At 44.5% G+C, this 21,433-nt stretch overlaps 1 protein-coding gene across 2 annotated transcripts in view; it reads right to left on the reverse strand.

Annotated features, from left to right (window-relative positions):
• Positions 1 to 21,433, reverse strand: part of CORO1C (coronin 1C) — an 81,379-nt gene that overhangs the window by 48,353 nt on the left and 11,593 nt on the right. The window lies entirely within an intron of this gene.

Here is a 21,433-nt window from a genome sequence, read left to right on the forward strand (position 1 = left end):
GGTGCTGGACAGAGATGGGCATGTGTGACTAAAGGTGCTGGGCAGAAAGTGCCATTTGTGACTAAAGGTGCTGGAGAGGGGGCATGTGTGACTAAAGGTGCTGGGCAGAGACGGACCATGTGTGACTAAAGGTGCTGAACAGAGACGGACCATGTGTGACTAAAGGTGCTGGACAGAGATGGGCATGTGTGACTGAAGGTGCTGGGCAGAGAGTGCCATTTGTGACTAAAGGTGCTGGAGAGGGGGCATGTGTGACTAAAGGTGCTGGACAGAGATGGGCATGTGTGACTAAAGGTGCTGGGCAGAGAGTGCCATTTGTGACTAAAGGTGCTGGAGAGGGGGCATGTGTGACTAAAGGTGCTGGACAGAGACGGACCATGTGTGACTAAAGGTGCTGGGCAGAAAGTGCCATTTGTGACTAAAGGTGCTGGAGAGGGGGCATGTGTGACTAAAGGTGCTGGGCAGAGACGGACCATGTGTGACTAAAGGTGCTGAACAGAGACGGACCATGTGTGACTAAAGGTGCTGGACAGAGATGGGCATGTGTGACTGAAGGTGCTGGGCAGAGAGTGCCATTTGTGACTAAAGGTGCTGGAGAGGGGGCATGTGTGACTAAAGGTGCTGGACAGAGACGGACCATGCGTGACTAAAGGTGCTGGACAGAGATGGGCATGTGTGACTAAAGGTGCTGGGCAGAAAGTGCCATTTGTGACTAAAGGTGCTGGAGAGGGGGCATGTGTGACTAAAGGTGCTGGGCAGAGACGGACCATGTGTGACTAAAGGTGCTGAACAAAGACGGACCATGTGTGACTAAAGGTGCTGGACAGAGATGGGCATGTGTGACTAAAGGTGCTGGGCAGAGAGTGCCATTTGTGACTAAAGGTGCTGGAGAGGGGGCATGTGTGACTAAAGGTGCTGGACAGAGACGGACCATGTGTGACTAAAGGTGCTGGGCAGAAAGTGCCATTTGTGACTAAAGGTGCTGGAGAGGGGGCATGTGTGACTAAAGGTGCTGGGCAGAGACGGACCATGTGTGACTAAAGGTGCTGAACAGAGAGGGACCATGTGTGACCAAAGGTGCTGGACAGAGATGGGCATGTGTAACTAAAGCTGCTGGGCAGACTGGGGGCATGCATTTTTAAAGCTGCTGGGCAGAGAGGGGAATGCGTTTTTAAAGCTGCTGGGCAAAGGGGCATGTGTAATTAAAGCTAAGTGGACAGAAAGGTGCATGAGTGATTAAAGCAAGTGGGCAGAAAGGGGGCAAGTGTGATTAAAGCATGTGGGCAGAGGAAGGCACGTGTGATTTAAAGCATATGAGCAGAGGGGGCATGTGTGAGTAATGCATTTTTCTGTAGGAGGGTGGCCTAGTGCTTTTCGCCTGCTAGACACGCCCCAATGATGCACAGCCACATTGACAATGGTATGGCCACACCCCCTTTGGCGACGCATGACTTTACATGATAATCACCTACAGGGGCCCCCATGAAGTTGCTCTATTGGGGCCCAAAATTTCTCTTGGCGGCCCTGGTCATAACCATTGGCTGGAAAGATTGTGACTCTGTAAACCCTATAGATATCCTGATCATGAGTGCATACACACTGCAGGATTGTAAGGATGTCATCCCATAGCTAAATGAGATTTATAGTTCTGCTGAACAATCAAAGCAAACGATGGTCGTTGCTTTGGAACAACTATCATTCATCACCATCATCATCATCTAAGTGTACACACTAATGCAATATCGGGCTGAATGGTAGTTTATCGGGTGATTGGCCTGATAATTGGCTGAAAACAGTGTAGTATGTACCCTGCCTAAACCACCAGCAGGTTTTGGCCATGAAACCTTGGTTCATATAAAACCATAGTTTGTATCTTCTTATTGTTCTTAGAACCCAAAGGTCTTGGTTGCATGTAGCACATAATATAAAAGGTTTTTTTTTTGTTTGTTTTTTTACTATTATTGTGTACTTTATCCAAGTAATTCTAATACCACTAAGAGACTGCACACACTATAAAGTAGTTCGGAAATATGGCTTCTGTTATTTAAAGAGAGAAGTGAAAGTAGCGTGAACTTGATAAAAGGCAAATAAATAGACAGTTTGCGTATTCTTGCACAAATTTGAATTTGCTTACAGTTCATTGTGGCCTCCAAAGCCAGGAAGACACTGGTAAATGGGCAGTGAATCATCACCATTTCTTTATATAGCGCCACTGATTCTGCAGCGCTGTACAGAGAACTCATTCACATCAGTGCCTACCCCATTGGAGCTTACAGTCTAAATTCCCTAATATACACAGAGAGAGAGAGAAACAGAGTAGGGTCAATTTTGATAGCAGCCAATTAACCTACCAGTATGTTTTTGGACTGTGGGAGGAAACCGGAGCACCCGGAGGAAACCCACGCAAACACTGGGAGAACATACAAACTCCACACAGATAAGGCCATGGTCGGGAATTGAACTCGTGATCCCAGCGCTGTGAGGCAGAAATGCTATTCACTAAGCCACCGTGCTGCCCTTACTCTGGGGAGTGGGAACTCAAGTGTAACTGTACTGTTAGATCTTCCTGAACAGCACACCATGATACAATGTGTCTTCTGATACCCCTGGGCAGGGCCTGATCAACCACTAGGCTGATCAGGCTGCAGCCTGGGGCGCTGAGTCCTGGGGGGCGCAGCGTGGCAGAATTGCAAGCTGGTTTTTTTTTTCCCTTCAAATGCCGGCGATCGGCTTCTTTCTCCTCTAATGGGGCCGCCCCTGTCCTCAAGTGGGCGGTCCCGCATGCTCCTGTACCCAATCACGCAGCTAACAGCATCCGACGCTGTTAGCTGCGCTGTCAGTGTGGCTGCAGTTTATTGCTTAGTGTGGTCACGTGAGATCTCACATCTCACGTGACCACACTAATCAAACAACGCGCCGCAGTGACAGCGCAGCTAACAGCGTCGGATGCTGTTAGCTGCATGTGAAGATGACAAGCGCCGGCATCTGGAGAGGCGGAACAGAAGACAGCAAGGTAAGTGCAGCTTGTTAAATATCAGGGGGGGGGAGAGATGAATGGGGGGGATTAATGAACTGGCTAATGGGGGGGGTTATAAATTGGATATGGGGGGATTAATGAACTGGCTAGTATGGATTGGATAGGGGGGATTAATGGAGTGAAAATGGGGAGGTAACTGGCTAGAGGTGGGGCTTATGAATTGGATGGGGGGGTTAATGAAATGGTTAGAGGGGGGATTAATGAAGTTAAAATGGGGAGGTAATGAACTGGCTACAGGGGGGGGGGTTAATGAATGAATTGGAGAGGGGGGATTAATGAAATGGCAATGGGGAGCTAATGAACTGGCTACAGAGGGGGTTAATGAAGTGAAAATGGGGTGGTAATGAACTGGCTAGAGGGGGGGGATTAATGAATTGGATAGGGGGGATTAATGAAATGGCAATAGGGAGGTAATGAACTGGCTAGAGGGGGGGTTAATAAATTGGATAGGGGGGTTATAAACTGGTGCGGGTTGATAAAAATGACAGGGGATGAATTGGCTGGTGGGGGAGGTGATGAAATAGCTTGCGGGGGGCAGGACCTCTGTATTGTGTGGCGGTGATGTGGGTGCTGACTGTGGTTTCAGCGGTCACTAGAATACTAAATACTAGATAGACAGGGCTGGTAGATGTTACTATATGGAGTGTAAATAATTTTCATATATTTTATTGTCTGACTGTACTAGGGGGTTGTTTTGTATCATTCAGGGTTGTTAAAATTTTGCACTATAATACAATTTTTGCACATTTTAAATACAGGACTCCCAAGTTTCCATAGGCCAGGCAACGGACAACGCTTCAAGAACAAGCAAAAGAGAACACCAGGTAGTCTACGCTGCAAGATCAGGTAAGAGAGGAAGGAGGAAGTGCATAATGAAGTGTGTTTTATGTATTAATCAGTGCTTTACAATTTTATTCACATATATCTATCTATATATATATATATATATATATATATATATATATATATATATATATATATATGTGTGTGTGTGTGTGTGTATATGTATACGCACATTGGTGCGGGGGGGGGGTGGCCGGCAACCAGTGTAGTAGCCTAGGGCTGTGACCCTTAATCAGGCCCTGCCCCTGGGACACAAGTTTGTCAAGGAGCTCTTCCAGACTGTAGGTAATTATGGAGGCAAAACACTGCTTCCTTCAGTAGCCTAACAGGAACAAGTAGAACAAGAAGCACAATATTTTCTAGATTTTCAAGAGTTTTATTTTACTACCCCTGATACAATTTGCTAAACATATGGGGGTAGGACAAAAAAACATAACGGGGCGTCGCCTTTAGGGCTCTTTATAGACCGTTAAATGTAGTTCTGCCAAGTATCAGTGTTGGCATTAGCCCAATTATGTTTGCTGTTTGGTACACCTTTCTAGTACTGTGTAAGATCCTCCTGTGCCCCCAGAACATTCTGAATTATTTGTGGCATGATAGCATTACGCAGTTGCTGCAGTTTTTTTGGTGGCACATTTATGCTGCGACACTCCCATTCCACCACATAACTTGGTGATCTATGGGATTGATATCTGGTGACTATGGCGGTCATTAGAGTACTGAACTCATTATCATGTTTGTGGAACCAACTTGACATGACATGTATTTTGTGACATGAAGTAGCTGCTGGAAGATGGGTAGAATGTGGCCATAAAAGGATGTACATGGTCAGCAACAATACTAACAACACTATTTGGTAAACACAAATACCACCCGATGGACTTTGTCTTTAATGAAATTGCCATTTTTAAAAAAATGTTTATTGTGACATATATTTATAATTAATGGATGGAATCTTACCATCTTACTGACAGTCATTAAATTGTCTGATGGTTGGGAGCCAAATTGTGGAATTTGCAATACTTGCTTTCTGGAAGGTCTGAGAGACAGGACCATTTTAAGCTCCCTTAGTTTACCAGTGATGCCCAATTCAGTACCAATAGAAGGCAGTCTTTCAACATATTTAAAAGATTATTTAAAAACATGGTGCAAATAGTACATATGCATTGTAATTGACTGTAACCCAGTATATAAGCTTTAAATAGTCCAGTGTAGTTATTCTTGAAGGATAAGCGCCTCTCCTCCCAAGGACTGTACTCCCCCATCAGTACAAAGGTGAATATGTTTCCACAGGAACCCCTACTGTTACCTGTATACTGCTGCCTCTCAACTCTGAATGATTCAGTCCTCCAGCCATAAAGGACAATTACACCATAAAGAGTGCATATCTCTATTGAAAAGTACTACACAGGGGGAGGACAGCCCTGTGGGAGGAGGCAGTTTCCCTGGGGGGAGTTATTCATTAACCATTCCTGGTTAACCAAGTCCTTTTGAAATTCTGATCAACACTATTAAGCTCTGTTCCCCAGAAAAATACACATAAACATATATGCTCAACATGTTTACAGTTTAATTCATTGCATTTATTGCAGCCATGTCCAACTGTTATGTAAACAACCTTTCGGGTTTAAGCATTTTGAATATATATTTAGTTATTATTTATCTTTATTTTGGAATAACAGTTATAGGACAACTTCCTTTCCATGAGGTTTCTTAATATGTAGTTTATATCGATTCATCATCATTTATTTATATAGCTCCAGCCAAATTCGTAGCACTATACAACTGGGACAAACCCAGTGATGAAGCAATACTGGACAATAAAGACAGACAGAGATAAGAGGGCACTGCTCGCAAGCTTACAGTCTATGGGACCATTATATTTTTAAATTCAAACAAGGGAGAAAACAAACATAGGAAACACAACTAAGAAGGTGTGGGGACAGTAATAGGTGCACAAGCAATGAATCCTAGTATACTTCACAATTTATCACCAATAATTAAATTTTTTATTAAGTAGTAATATATGCAGAGTTTAAAATACTGCCAATGTGTGAATTGTAGCCAAGGGAACTATGGAAATAGTCCAATGAAATACTTGTTAATCTCAATAATATTATCATTTTATTATCCTCTGATGAGAAATGCAGTACTGCTTAAACCACTGCACATGTTTGTGTGCTCTCTAGTAGCTGCACATGTCTTGAGCACTAGTGTCTTCTCTTAGAAAGTTAAACCCGAGGATCATCATCATCATCAATTTATATAGCGCCAGCAAATTCTGTAGCGCTTAACAATCGGGAAACAAACTCAGTAATAAAACTAGAGATGCTCAGGCTCGTTTTTCAGAAATCCGAGCCGACCCGAACTTAGGGGATCCGAGTAGGCTCGCGAGCCAGCTCAGTATCTCCACACGTCCTCGGATCTAAATCGAGGCAAAACGTCATTGTTGCTTTGTCAGATCTCGCGGGTTTTGGATTCCATAAGTACCTCCATCCCCAGCAGATCCAGCGCCATTGCTCACACAGAAACAGGGGTAGCAGTGTTCTTGTCACTTTGTCAAACTGACTGGAAATGATTGGAAATTTATGTTATTGAGGTTAAGAATAATGTAGGGATAAAAAAAGAGCCAAATTATGTGATTTTAGCATAAAAAAAGTGATTTTAGAAAAAAATCGGGATCCATCATAATCATCATCATCAACATTTATTTATATAGCGCCAGCAAAATCCGTAGCACTTTACAATTGGGAACAAACATTAATAAGACAATACTGGGTAATACATACAGACAGAGAGGTAAGAGAACCCTGCTCGAAAGCTTACAATCTATAGGACAATGGGAGTTAGAAACACAAGGGCATGTGCTACATCATATTGCACAATGGACCAGCCAGACTGCAAAGGTAAAAGTACTGAGTGGGCTGTGTGTGTTGCAATGTTGGTCAGAAGGTTGTTGTCTTGCGTTAGCAGTGTAGAGGATGGCAATAGGGTAATCTAGGGAAATTAAGATGATGGTTGAGGAATATCATAACCTTGTCTGAAGAGGTGAGTTTTCAGTGAACGCTTGAAGGTTTGAAGACTAGAGGAAAGTCTTACTGTGCGAGGGAGGGAATTCCACAAAGTAGGTGCAGCCCAGAAAAAATCCTGTAACCGGGAATGGGAGGATGTGATGAGAGTGGAGAAGAGACGTAGATCTTATGCAGAACGGAGGTGTCGAGTAGGGAGATATTTCGAGACAAGTGAGGAAATGTATGTCGGTGCAATTTTGTTGATGGCCTTGTATGTTAGTAGAAGAATTTTATATTGGATTCGTTGAAATACAGGCAGCCAATGTAGAGACTGACAGAGTGGCTCAGCAGAGGAATAACGGTTTGTAAGGAAAATCAGTCTAGCCGCTGCGTGCAAAATAGATTGTAGAGGTGAAGTCTGCCTTTGGGAAGACCAGTAAGGAGGGAATTGCAATAGTCGATGCGGGAGATGATGAGTGCATGAATTAATGTTTTTGCGGTGTCTTGTGTCAGATATGTGCGTATTCTGGAAATGTTCTTTAGGTGTATGTAACATGATTTAGATATAGAGTTGATGTGGGGAATAAACGACAGTTGTGAATCAAGGGTTACACCTAGGCAATTGTCACGGGCACTAGGAGTCTTTACCCAGGGATCACCAGGTGATAGGCTTACCAGAGCAGTATAGGTGGTAATATGGTACTCTGGTAGCAGGGTGATCACGGAACAGGAAATAGCAGATGATGAGATGCTCAGGAAAGTCTATGACTAGCAGCACTGGCAATATGGAGGTAGTAATACACGAGGAACTGTATGGACAAAGGACACGTGAAGGTAGTCAGTGGTCTGCGGTAGCAAGTTGTACCACTGCTATAGTGAGGAGGAATGTCCAACAGAAACGAGGGGGTGATGAGAGTCAGCGGTCTGCAGATAGCAAGTTGTACCGCTGTCTGAGTGAAGGAATGGAATCCAAGTGGAGGTATCCGGGGAGTCAGTGGTCTGCGTTAGCAAGTTGTACCACTGCTATGTGAGAGGATACTGGAACAGGTGAAACTGTAAACAGGAGTCAGTGGTCTGCCACTAGCAAGTTGTACCACTGAATATATATGTGAGGAGGTGCACGGGGAGAGACTGCAACACAATATATACACGGGCACCTTGACTTTGATCCACAGTAATATGCACAATATAAATGTATAAATGACTGAACAACACTGCCAATATAGAAAGTCTCTTGAAGTAATCCAGCATGAGATAACACAGTCAATGATGGCAGTAGAGTCAGCAGATAGTACACTCCAGAGGAGAACCAACACAGTCCAGCAAGGTATGCAATACACAGCACAGTCAATGGGAAGTATGCATACCGTGGTTCAGGAGAAGGCAGTCAGACAGGAGTGCAGAGATACCTGAAGGGCAGGAGGCCAGCAGGATACAAGTCCCTGGATGGGCGAAGCGGGGGTCTAGCAGGTGCAGCGCACAGGTAGGTAGACCAGCAGGGAGCACAGGAAGGCGTGGAGAGCGGATCAGCAGTAGATGGATGAGTAGCGCTGAGAAGTAACAGCAGCGGGTCTCTGCGGGAACACGGAGGTAACCAATAGCAACCAGCAGGTGCAGTAACGATGGGACCCCGGAGCAGAGTTGAACTGGAACAGATGATCACGGAGAGTAGCGGGTAGCAATAGTGGCAGCAGACTCAAGGAAACACGGTAGAGTTGACAAGGACTGAAGACTGAAGCGCACAGAGGCAGCGGATAGGAATCAGCTAGCAGTCACGATGATGAAACACAGACGAGTTGCAGGTTGAAGACTGTAGTGCACGGAGGCAGCGGATAGGAATCAGCCAAACAGTCACGATGATGAAACACAGACGAGTTGCAGGTTGAAGCCTGTAGTGCACGGAGGCAGCGGATAGGAATCAGCTGGCAGTCACAATCATGAACAGGTGAGTGGATGTGGTTGAAGCCTGTAGTGCACGGAGGCAGCGGATAGGCATCAGCTAACAGTCCCAATGATAAATGGTAGAGTTGAAGTGATTAGAAGACTGTAGTGCACGGAGGCAGCGGATAGGAATCAGCTCACAGTCACGATGATACAGTAGATGGTAGAAGTGGTATGGGAACCACAGTAGTAGAAGTGGTTTGGAAACCACAGAGGTAGAAGTGGTTTGGAAACCACAGGAATCAGCAGGGCTGAATAAACAAGGAAACACAGGAACACCTTCAGAGGCTCATGGGGAATGAGACTCCAAGATCAGGCAACGTGGTGTTGACCACAGGTGCTTAATATAGGGAGGTTGCCTGATCTGCCAATTAAGTTAAAGGAACATACACTGAAGGTTTGGAAAGGGCTGCGCATGCGCAGTCCCTCAGGATAGAGGACGTCCACGGTTCCTAATAGTCCGGGAAGAAGCACTCACAGTCCGGTGAGTGACAGTACCCCCCCTTTTAAAGGTGGGCACAGAACGCCTGGAACCGGGCTTGTCCGGATTTTTGGAATAAAACTTCTTCAGAAGGGCAGGAGCATTAAGATCTTCAGCTTTGATCCATGAACGCTCTTCAGGACCAAAGCCCTTCCAATGAACGAGGAAACGGAGGACTCCTCGCGAAATTTTTGCATCCAATACCTCAGTAATCTCAAAATCCTCCTCCTGATGAACTTGAACTGGCTGCGGTGCTGAGGAAGGAGTCGAGAAACGGTTGATGATGAGAGGTTTGAGCAAGGACACATGGAAGGCATTGGAAATCCGAAGATTCTTAGGAAGAAGAAGTTTAACACATACTGGATTGATAACTTGAATGATCCTATATGGACCAATAAAACGAGGGGCGAATTTCATAGATGGAACCTTCAAACGAATATTTTTGGTAGATAACCAGACACGATCTCCAATTTTTAGTGGTGGAATAGCCCGCCTCTTCTTATCTGCGAAAGACTTATATTTGTTAGATGTCTTCTTTAAACAGGTTTTGACCTGAGACCAGATATTTTTGAAGGTCTGACAAGCAGTCTCCACAGCAGGAACTTGGGTGGGCGGGAGGGCAGGAAATTCCGGAAAAGACGGATGGTGACCGTAGACCACAAAGAATGGAGTTTTGGATGATGACTCATGGTACATGTTGTTATGGGCGAATTCAGCCCAAGGGAGCAATTCTACCCAGTTGTCTTGGTTAGCTGAAGAGAACATCCTAATAAAAGTCTCAAGATCTTGATTGACTCGTTCCGTTTGTCCGTTAGATTGCGGATGGTAAGACGATGAGAGTGCTAATCGTATGCCCAAGGTTTTACAAAGGGCCCGCCAGAATCTGGAAACGAATTGTACTCCTCTATCTGACACAATCTCAGACGGACATCCATGGATGCGGAAGATTTCTTTAATGAAATGTTCAGCCAGAGTAGACGAGGAAGGTAAACCGGACAGAGGGACGAAATGAGCCATCTTCGAAAATCTGTCTACCACTACCCAAATAGTATTGTGATTCTTACTTGGTGGCAAATCAGTAATGAAATCCATACTAATATGGGTCCAAGGCTTGGACGGAATGGGTAGTGGTCGCAGCAACCCTGCTGGAGTTCTGCGGGAGGATTTGAACTGAGAACATAAATCACAGGAAGCAATAAACTCTTTGACGTCTCTCCTCATTGAAGGCCACCAGTAACTACGAGAGAGAATCTCAAAGGTCTTATGTTCACCGGCGTGTCCAGAAAAACGAGAGGCATGGAACCACGAAAGGATTTTCCGCCTCAGAGTAGGAGGCACGAGGGTCTTCCCAAATGGTAGCATTTTGGTGGATGAAGCAGCCAGAGAAATACATTTGGGGTCTAGAATAGCATGGTTGGGAACCTCTTCTACATCAGAGGACGTCACAAAAGCTCGAGATAGAGCGTCAGCTTTCTTGTTCTTAGCAGCTGGTTTGAAGGTTATAATTAATTCAAAACGGGAAAAGAAAAGAGACCATCTTGCTTGACGAGGGTTCAAGCATTGAGCAGATTGCAAATATGACAAGTTCTTATGATCCGTGAAGATCGTCACCGGATGGCGAGCTCCTTCCAACAAGTATCTCCATTCCTCCAATGCAGCTTTGATGGCCAGCAACTCCTTGTCCCCGATAGTATAGTTTTTCTCTGCGGGCAGAAGACCCCGAGAATAGAAGGCACAAGGATGTAATTTTTGTTGCTCCGAGCGTTGGGAGAGAATGGCTCCTAAGCCCACATTAGAGGCATCTACTTCTAGGAAGAAGGGAAGTGTCACATCAGGCTGTCGAAGAATGGGAGCAGACGAGAAGGACTCTTTGAGAATTTGAAAGGCTTGGAGAGCCTCAGATGACCATTGCTTAGTATTAGCCCCTTTCCGAGTTAGGGCCACAATAGGAGATGCAATGGATGAAAAGTCTTGAATGAAGCGTCTATAGTAATTGGCAAAACCTAAAAAACGCTGGATGGCACGAAGAGTAGTTGGCTGAGGCCAATGTAGTACAGCATTTACTTTGTCTGGATCCATCTTCAGGCCAACTCCGGAAACTATATACCCCAAGAATGGAATCTGGGGTAATTCGAATGAACATTTTTCCAATTTACAGAACAATGAGTTTTTCCGTAGTCTGGAGAGGACCTCTGCCACATGTTGGTGATGAGAAGGCAGGTCCTGTGAGAAGATCAATATGTCGTCCAGGTAGACAACGACACATACATATAATAAGTCCCGAAAGATCTCATTGATGAAACCCTGGAAAACCGCGGGGGCATTACACAGCCCGAAGGGCATTACTAAATATTCGTAATGCCCATCTCTGGTGTTAAACGCGGTCTTCCATTCGTCACCGGAACGGATTCTAATTAAATTGTAGGCACCACGAAGATCCAACTTAGTAAATATCCGAGCTCCCTTGATGCGATCAAATAGCTCAGTGATCAGCGGAATGGGATACCGATTCTTGATAGTAATGGCGTTGAGTCCACGAAAATCTATACAAGGGCGTAATGATCCATCCTTCTTTTTGACGAAGAAGAACCCAGCTCCAGCGGGAGAGGTGGAAGGTCGAATGAAGCCGCGCTGGAGATTCTCCTGTATGTACTCAGATGTGGCTTGAGTTTCAGGTAACGAGAGAGGATAGACCCGGCCCCTGGGAGGAGTCTTGCCAGGTAGAAGGTCGATCGGACAATCCCAAGAACGATGAGGAGGAAGACGTTCAGACTGAGCTTTATCAAACACATCGGCAAATGAAGCATACTGAGGAGGGAGTCCCGGGGAGGAATATGCGATGGAAGATTGCTGTACTTTAAGAGGAATAACTTGAGAAAGACAACGCTGGTGACATTCAGACCCCCAAGACATAACTTGAGGAGTGCGCCAGTCAATCTGGGGAGAGTGACACTGAAGCCATGGAAGGCCTAAGACAATCGGACTTGTCGTAACTGGAAGAATTAAAAACGAAATTTCTTCATGGTGTAGTGCACCAATCTGAAGGGTTACTGGAGACGTACTCTGGGTGATGAGACCGTTGATGAGACGTGATCCATCTATAGCCGTCACAGTAATGGGTGTTTTTAAAGTGATCACTGGTAGGGACCATTGATTCACTAGTGATTTAGAAATGAAATTTCCTGCTGCTCCGGAATCAATCAATGCCTGGGACTCAAAGGATTTGGTAGCAAAGGAGATCGTAACCTCAAAAGCGCAGACTTTAGATTTCATAAACAATGGAGAGGACTCCAGGGACCCTAACTTCACCTCTCCAGAACTAGTTAGGGCCTGGCATTTCCCGATTTCTTAGGGCAAGAACTGAGCATATGTGTGGAATCAGCACAATAGATACAGAGTCTATTCTTTACTCTTCGTTTCCTCTCTTCTAAAGATAATTTGGAACGTCCTATCTCCATGGGAATCACAGAAGGTGAAACTGGACGAAATTGAGGGTTTAAACGAAGAGGTGCTTTAGCAGAAGTTGTTTTCTCAGATTCTCTTTCACGAAATCTCATGTCTACACGATGGCAAAGAGAGATCAAATCTTCTAGTGACGAAGGAAGCTCTTGGGTAGTCAGTGCATCTTTAATTTTATCGGAGAGCCCCTGCCAGAAGGCGGCAACTAATGCTTCAGTATTCCACTGAAGTTCAGAGGCTAAGATCCTAAATTGAATGACATACTGTCCTACTGTATGGGAGCCTTGTCGCAAACGAAGAATGCTGGAAGCAGCGGAGGTCACACGACCTGGTTCATCGAACACACTTCGGAACGTGGAAATGAATTTGGCACTATCTTGTAGAATTGGATCGTTTCTTTCCCACAGAGGGGAGGCCCAAGCCAGGGCTTGTCCAGAAAACAATGAGATAAGATAGGCCACTCTGGAACGATGGGTAGAAAAATTTTGAGGTTGGAGTTCAAAATGGACTGAACATTGGTTAAGGAAACCTCTACAAGTTTTGGGGTCCCCGTCATATTTTGACGGAGTAGGCAGGTGAAGCGTAGGAGCTGTAGACACCTGGGATGGCACTGGGGAAACGGAGGAAAGCACAGGAGCTTCAATACTAGCTGTAACAGTCTGTCCAGATGTTCCTTGGGAGGTTAACGATTGGTAACATTGAAGTAACAGCTGTTGGCGAGCATCCTGTTGCTCCACACGGCTGACCAGATGCTGCAGCATCTCTTTAGCGGTAGGTTCCGTATCTGGGTCTGTCATGGCCTGATCTTACTGTCACGGGCACTAGGAGTCTTTACCCAGGGATCACCAGGTGATAGGCTTACCAGAGCAGTATAGGTGGTAATATGGTACTCTGGTAGCAGGGTGATCACGGAACAGGAAATAGCAGATGATGAGATGCTCAGGAAAGTCTATGACTAGCAGCACTGGCAATATGGAGGTAGTAATACACGAGGAACTGTATGGACAAAGGACACGTGAAGGTAGTCAGTGGTCTGCGGTAGCAAGTTGTACCACTGCTATAGTGAGGAGGAATGTCCAACAGAAACGAGGGGGTGATGAGAGTCAGCGGTCTGCAGATAGCAAGTTGTACCGCTGTCTGAGTGAAGGAATGGAATCCAAGTGGAGGTATCCGGGGAGTCAGTGGTCTGCGTTAGCAAGTTGTACCACTGCTATGTGAGAGGATACTGGAACAGGTGAAACTGTAAACAGGAGTCAGTGGTCTGCCACTAGCAAGTTGTACCACTGAATATATATGTGAGGAGGTGCACGGGGAGAGACTGCAACACAATATATACACGGGCACCTTGACTTTGATCCACAGTAATATGCACAATATAAATGTATAAATGACTGAACAACACTGCCAATATAGAAAGTCTCTTGAAGTAATCCAGCATGAGATAACACAGTCAATGATGGCAGTAGAGTCAGCAGATAGTACACTCCAGAGGAGAACCAACACAGTCCAGCAAGGTATGCAATACACAGCACAGTCAATGGGAAGTATGCATACCGTGGTTCAGGAGAAGGCAGTCAGACAGGAGTGCAGAGATACCTGAAGGGCAGGAGGCCAGCAGGATACAAGTCCCTGGATGGGCGAAGCGGGGGTCTAGCAGGTGCAGCGCACAGGTAGGTAGACCAGCAGGGAGCACAGGAAGGCGTGGAGAGCGGATCAGCAGTAGATGGATGAGTAGCGCTGAGAAGTAACAGCAGCGGGTCTCTGCGGGAACACGGAGGTAACCAATAGCAACCAGCAGGTGCAGTAACGATGGGACCCCGGAGCAGAGTTGAACTGGAACAGATGATCACGGAGAGTAGCGGGTAGCAATAGTGGCAGCAGACTCAAGGAAACACGGTAGAGTTGACAAGGACTGAAGACTGAAGCGCACAGAGGCAGCGGATAGGAATCAGCTAGCAGTCACGATGATGAAACACAGACGAGTTGCAGGTTGAAGACTGTAGTGCACGGAGGCAGCGGATAGGAATCAGCCAAACAGTCACGATGATGAAACACAGACGAGTTGCAGGTTGAAGCCTGTAGTGCACGGAGGCAGCGGATAGGAATCAGCTGGCAGTCACAATCATGAACAGGTGAGTGGATGTGGTTGAAGCCTGTAGTGCACGGAGGCAGCGGATAGGCATCAGCTAACAGTCCCAATGATAAATGGTAGAGTTGAAGTGATTAGAAGACTGTAGTGCACGGAGGCAGCGGATAGGAATCAGCTCACAGTCACGATGATACAGTAGATGGTAGAAGTGGTATGGGAACCACAGTAGTAGAAGTGGTTTGGAAACCACAGAGGTAGAAGTGGTTTGGAAACCACAGGAATCAGCAGGGCTGAATAAACAAGGAAACACAGGAACACCTTCAGAGGCTCATGGGGAATGAGACTCCAAGATCAGGCAACGTGGTGTTGACCACAGGTGCTTAATATAGGGAGGTTGCCTGATCTGCCAATTAAGTTAAAGGAACATACACTGAAGGTTTGGAAAGGGCTGCGCATGCGCAGTCCCTCAGGATAGAGGACGTCCACGGTTCCTAATAGTCCGGGAAGAAGCACTCACAGTCCGGTGAGTGACAGCAATGAGCTTGCGGGGTGGGATTTATGGTCATGTTATCGACAGAAATAGAAATGTCAGGCAGGGAGCTTCTGTTCTTGGGTGGGAATATTATTAATTCAGTTTTTGAAAGATTGAGTTTGAGTTGGCGAGAAGACATCAAAGATGAAATGGCAGAAAGACAGTCCGTAACGCGAGACAACACAGATGGTGAAAGATCAGGAGAGGATAGATAAATTTGTGTATCATCCGCATTGAGATGATACTGAAATCCAAAGGAGCTTATTAGTTTTCCAAGAGAAGTGGTGTAGATAGAGAATAGCAGAGGACCTAGGACTGAGCCTTGTGGAACTCCAACTGATAAAGGAAGCGGAGCAGAGGTGTATCCAGAGAAATTAACACTGAAAGATCGATTAGATAGGTAGGATGAGAACCAGGATAGGACAGTCCCTTCAAGACCTAGGGATTGCAGCGTTTGTATGAGGAGAGAGTGGTCAACAGTGTCAAATGCAGCAGAGAGATCCAGGAGAATTAGAAGAGAGTATTGGTTATTATTTTTTGCTGTGATCAAATCATTTACAACTTTGGTCAGCGCCGTCTCTGTGGAGTGTTGAGAGCGAAAGCCTGACTGAAGAGGATCCAATAAGTTGTTTGCTGTAAGAAAGTGTGTGAGGCGTGTGTAAGCAATTCTCTCGAGAAGCTTGGAGGGGCATGGGAGCTGGGAGATGGGGCGGTAATTTATGAGAGAGTTAGGGTCAGAATTCTGTTTTTTTAAATGGGAGTAATCACTGCATGCTTGAATATAGATGGAAAAATACCAGTAGAAAGAGATAGATTACAGATTTTAGTTAGAGGGGGAATGAGCACAGGAGACAGGGACATACCCATTTGTGAGGGAATGGGATCAAGAGGACAGGAGGTAGAGTAGGAAGATGAGAAGAGAGTAGAAACTTCCTATTCATTTGTGGGATCAAATGAAGAGAGAGTGTCAGAGGGTGCTACAAAGGAATTGAGCAGATTGCTTGTCAAGGTAGATACCATTTCAAACCTGATCTTATCTATTTTGTCCTTGAAATAGGAAGCAAGATCCTGTGCACTGATGTTAGTTGGAGGATTTGGGGTGGGAGGATTCAGAAGAGAGTTAAATGTGTTAAAGAGGCGTTTGGGGTTAGAAGCCTGAGCATAGATGAGAGATCGGTAGTATGCTTGTTTAGCAGTGTCCAGAGCATTTCTGTAGGAGTGGTAGATATCAGTATATGTGATGAAATCATTAGAGGCACAAGATTTACGCCAGTGACGTTCTGCTTTACAAAGTTAATCCAGATCCAAAACCAAAACACAGGGGGTCAGTGAACATCTCTAAATAAAACAATACTGGGTAATACAGACAGACACAGGGGTAACTGCCCAACGCACTTACAGTTTATAGGACAATGTTTGATACATGAGGTTAAATGCTACATATTGCATATTGGTCCAGACAGATTGCAAAGGTAAAAAGTGCTTAGTGGGCTATATGATCCAGTCACACAGCAATGTTGGTCAGAGGGTTAATGTCTTGTTTAAATTGTTTATAGGTAATGATGTAACCTAGAGAGGTAGTTGAGGAATATTACAAGCTTGCATGAAGAGGTAGGTTTTCAGAGAATGTTTGAAGAATAGAGTCTTACTGTGCGAGGGAGCGAATTCCACAGAGTGGGGCAGCCCAAATAAATTCTGTAACCTGGAATGGGTTCAGGTAATGAGTGCAGATGAGAGACGCAGATCTTATGCAGAATGGAGGTGTCGAGTTAGTACATATTTGAAACAAGTGAGGAGATGTATGTTGGTGCAGTTTTGTTGATGGCCTTGTAAGTTAGTAGATGTATTTTATATTGGATTCAGTGAAAAACAGGCAACCAATGTAGAGACTGACAGAGTGACTCAACACAGGCAGAACGTTAAGTAAAGAATAAAATAAATATATCATTTGTCCAAAGGATCCAGCCTTACTCAAGTTTCAAATATAATTCTCACAAATGTATATTGTATAAGCTTTATTATATTTGTTCTTGTAGTTCTGAAATCCCCCAAAGTTATTGCCTGGGCCTTTATGGATTTGCTTGGGGGCAAAGCCTGGATTACCAAATAATATGTGGATATTTGTTTCTATTCAAATGTTTCATTCTGTATGAAAGGTTAACTCCTAAATACCTCAGATAATTCAATTACCAGGTACATATGAAGTAAATCTTAAGTAAGTCACACATAGGTCTAACGTAATATCTACTTCTGACTTCTCTTGGTTTATCCTAAGCCAGGACATCAAGTATGGTAGAGATATGAGTAGAAGTAAGATGTCTATGTGAGGTAATCCTATATCCACTCCAAAAATATCTTTATTTAAATCAAAGCTTGCATCTCTCATTCCGCAGTCTTGTTCTGGCTTATAGAAACTCAACATCTTTGCTAAAGGATCTTCTTCCACGAACATTTGAGACAACGGTGAATGCATGATACCAATGGAGGCAATCAAACACATTTTTTAAAGTAAAATATTGAAGGATGTTACCAAATATCTGGCATGATTGTTGAAATTCTACCTGATCTAGATGAACGAGACGGAACACCACCTTTAGTCATAATTTTTTGCTCCTCATATGTAAAAAAAAATTGCATAAGTAAAAAGGATGAAATAAAAAGACACAGGTCCATTTATTTCATACTTTCATAAATTATAATTGTGTTTATAATGTTTACATACACTGGTATCTCTGTCCAGCTTTGGAAATAATGTAATGATAGCTTATTGGGACCACCAGGGATATATTTAAGAAATACTGTGTTACCATCATCTTAAAAAGGGGTATTTGTAATGTAGAATTCATTAAATGACTTTAGGACTGGCTTAAATGTCTTTCTTACAGATAATGTCTGTAGCTGTAATTAATAGATAAAGATATATTGGCAGCTGACTTACTGAGGGTTTTTTTTTGCCTTCCTCAATATCAGTGGTGGTGAACTTTGTGCACACTCAACTCCAGGAGGTCCAAAGGGCAAGTCCGCAGAGGGTCAGTGGCAGCAGGAGGTATGGCCATGATGACGCATATCTTGTGATCTGGAACCGGCCGACAAGGCTTGGTGGCGCAAACATGTCATCAAGGCCACACCCGCATCACTATGAGGAAAGGTGGGATCCAGGAAGGTAGCCTACTATCCGGGGAGTGCAGGAGAACTAAGTAAGCTTTATTGATATGAGATATACGTTTTGTTCACTCACTTTATGGTGACTTACTGCAATCTTATTTCAGTGCAATGCGAGTGGTCCCGACCAACATCAACCCTAAAAGAACCATGTCCCTCGCCAATACACAGTTAATACACACACAGTCATATGCCCTACCAAAACACAGTCTATGCACACTCATGCTCCTCACCAATACATAATTAGAATACATACCCATATGCTTTGTCAATACCCATATCCATACACTTTGCCATTTTGGGTATGTTGGCAGGTATGATGTAATGTCCGCAACCAACATAAATTACCTAATTCTTCTAAGATGCACGTAAATGCTGTTTTTTGTTGGTATACCAGAGAGTGTGCTCCCAGCATCTACTATTTGTCAAATAAAGAAATACATTTTTGGGCCTCATTTTGAGTTAGGAGCGAAGCAATAGAAAGGATCAGGTTTGCCCCTGGACAATAATTCTAAATATGGATTCAAATGATTATTATTATTATTAGAAAGTGACTGCACAAGTCACCCTACTATTTAAGGGTCAGTCGATGAAATCACACGTGATGTTTGGGGTAATCAAACATTCTGATTTTCCATCCTATTGGATCAAATCCAATCCAACTGTATTCGATTGCTTTATATGGGGCAGCTCCTCCCCTAAGAGGCGTGCTTATTACTCAGACACAGGACAAGAAGCAGTTCACAGATGTATAGATAGTAGAACATGCAGGGCCGGTGCTAGGGTCCACGGCGCCCTAGGCATTTTTAAAAAAGCGGCGCCCTCCCCCCTCCCCCCGCAAAAATCGTCGCCCTCCTCCCTCCTCTCCTTACCTTGTCTCACCACCGCCGCCTCTCTGCTCCATCTCCTCCCCTCCACTCACTGACACTAGTGAGTGGAGGGGAGGAGACGGAGCAGAGAGGCGGCGGTGGTGACAAAATAGCCTCTTCCCCCCCCTCCCCATGCATCTGATGCTGTGCGGCGGCCGTGACAGGTATGGTCAGCGGTCTCCGCACAGTTTTAAAGTATTTTAGAATTCTGTATCGCCCTCCAGAGCCCGGCGCCCTAGGCAAGTGCCTAACCTTGCCTAATGGGAGCGCCGGGCCTGAGAACATGACATTAAAGTATTGAAAGAATGGTATCTAAAGTTACAGGACATCACAGAACAGAATATGGTAAAATAGAGGATTAGACTTTTGCATAATTTATTACGGGGCAGATTATGTTATTTCAGAGCAGTATCAAGCAGCACAAAAGCTTCAACATACATCTATGGACAGTAGGGAAGTTATTAGTACTACTTTCTATAATAAAAAGCAAGATGTACAGTGCAGAAGTAGGTATTTATCAGGGAAGGAACACTGCCCCACAACAAAATTTAGGGGACGGCTTGGCAATGTCGTCTACCCTCAAGAGGTTCCCTTTCTGCTCTTTTGAGCACGTGTGGGGGCTAGCGCATGCATAGTAAAGTCCCAAATGGGGTTTTAGAAGAGCAGATTGTGACCTTTGGAGGGTGAACCAGAATTACTAGACCACCCTCACCTCCATAGCGCTTACAATCCCCTGCCGCAGTGGTAGTTCTACCACTACTGTTTATGCATACATATATAGATAGAAAAGGATGATCCTTACAAAATGCATTAATTAATCCAATTCAACCTTCTTAAAACTTTAGCCAAGATTGTCTGTAGTAGATGCAGTGATCTCACATGTCCACAAAACTACTACATTTGCTATAACTGCAAAATATTGCATAATAATGACTAGTTTATTACACTATGTAACAAAATGTGTGGTTGTGCGAGCATACATAGTAGTATGCATGTATAAGGTCTGTGTTGCTTTGAATTTAGCCAGCCAGTTCATGCATAGTACAAACCCCAAAATTCAAAACAAGCTTCCCTTCCATTTATAATCTGAAGATGGTTTTAGCAATTCATTTCTATGGGGAGAGCATCCCTCTCCAGAAGTCTTCGTGCTCTCCCCTGCATTGCTAACGAATCTGAATCTAGGTTGCGCTTGCGCAGTAAAGACTCCAGACCAGAATTCAAAGTTGTAAATGAAACTAAGTAATCGCCGGGACAGCCTCTTATTAGAAGCACTCTCCCGGCATTGCTTTTTCGCAAAAATGGTCTCAGTTCTTCACCCCTTTTTGTTGCGAAAACGGCAGTAAGGAATGGTAATGTACATGCCAGTTTTACTTGATAGACCCCATAAAGTTTTAATGTCCAAATTTTATTTCCCATTATTCTACACGCAAATCATATCTGATCCTAGATGACCTCAATACGATATTTCCTTTCTAGAGAGGAGTGAAATTGCAAAACAGATTTTGTTTCGCCATTGTGTACTCTTATTTGTAGATTTCACATTCTCTCCTGTCTTACTATTTGCTGACAGCCTAGCATGCGCATAGCACTTCCATGGGTGAGCGATCTGCAAAGCCGGAGAGGCTTCAGCTGGATCCCATAGAAAATGACAGGTAATGCCATCCTGAGATGGCGTTATCTTGCTGAGAAAAGCAAAGCTTTTCAAAGCTTAATGAATTGGTGAACTTCGCAGCCTGCAAAGCCGGAGAGGCTTCAGCTGGATCCCATAGAAAATGACAGGTAATGCCATCCTGAGATGGCGTTATCTTGCTGAGAAAAGCAAAGCTTTTCAAAGCTTAATGAATTGGTGAACTTCGCAGAAAGCCTAACTTTTCAGAACTTGTAGTCTGTAGTAAGCTACCTGTGCATGGTGTTAACAGCTGAATGCAATGGGCACAGTACCGCAGGAGTCAATTATGTTTATAGTGCATGTGTGGTGTTAGGGTGGGTGGGGGGTACAATTAGTTCAG

The sequence above is a fragment of the Mixophyes fleayi genome, chromosome 1, assembly GCF_038048845.1.
Source record: "Mixophyes fleayi isolate aMixFle1 chromosome 1, aMixFle1.hap1, whole genome shotgun sequence".
NCBI classification, from domain to species: Eukaryota; Metazoa; Chordata; class Amphibia; order Anura; family Limnodynastidae; genus Mixophyes; species Mixophyes fleayi.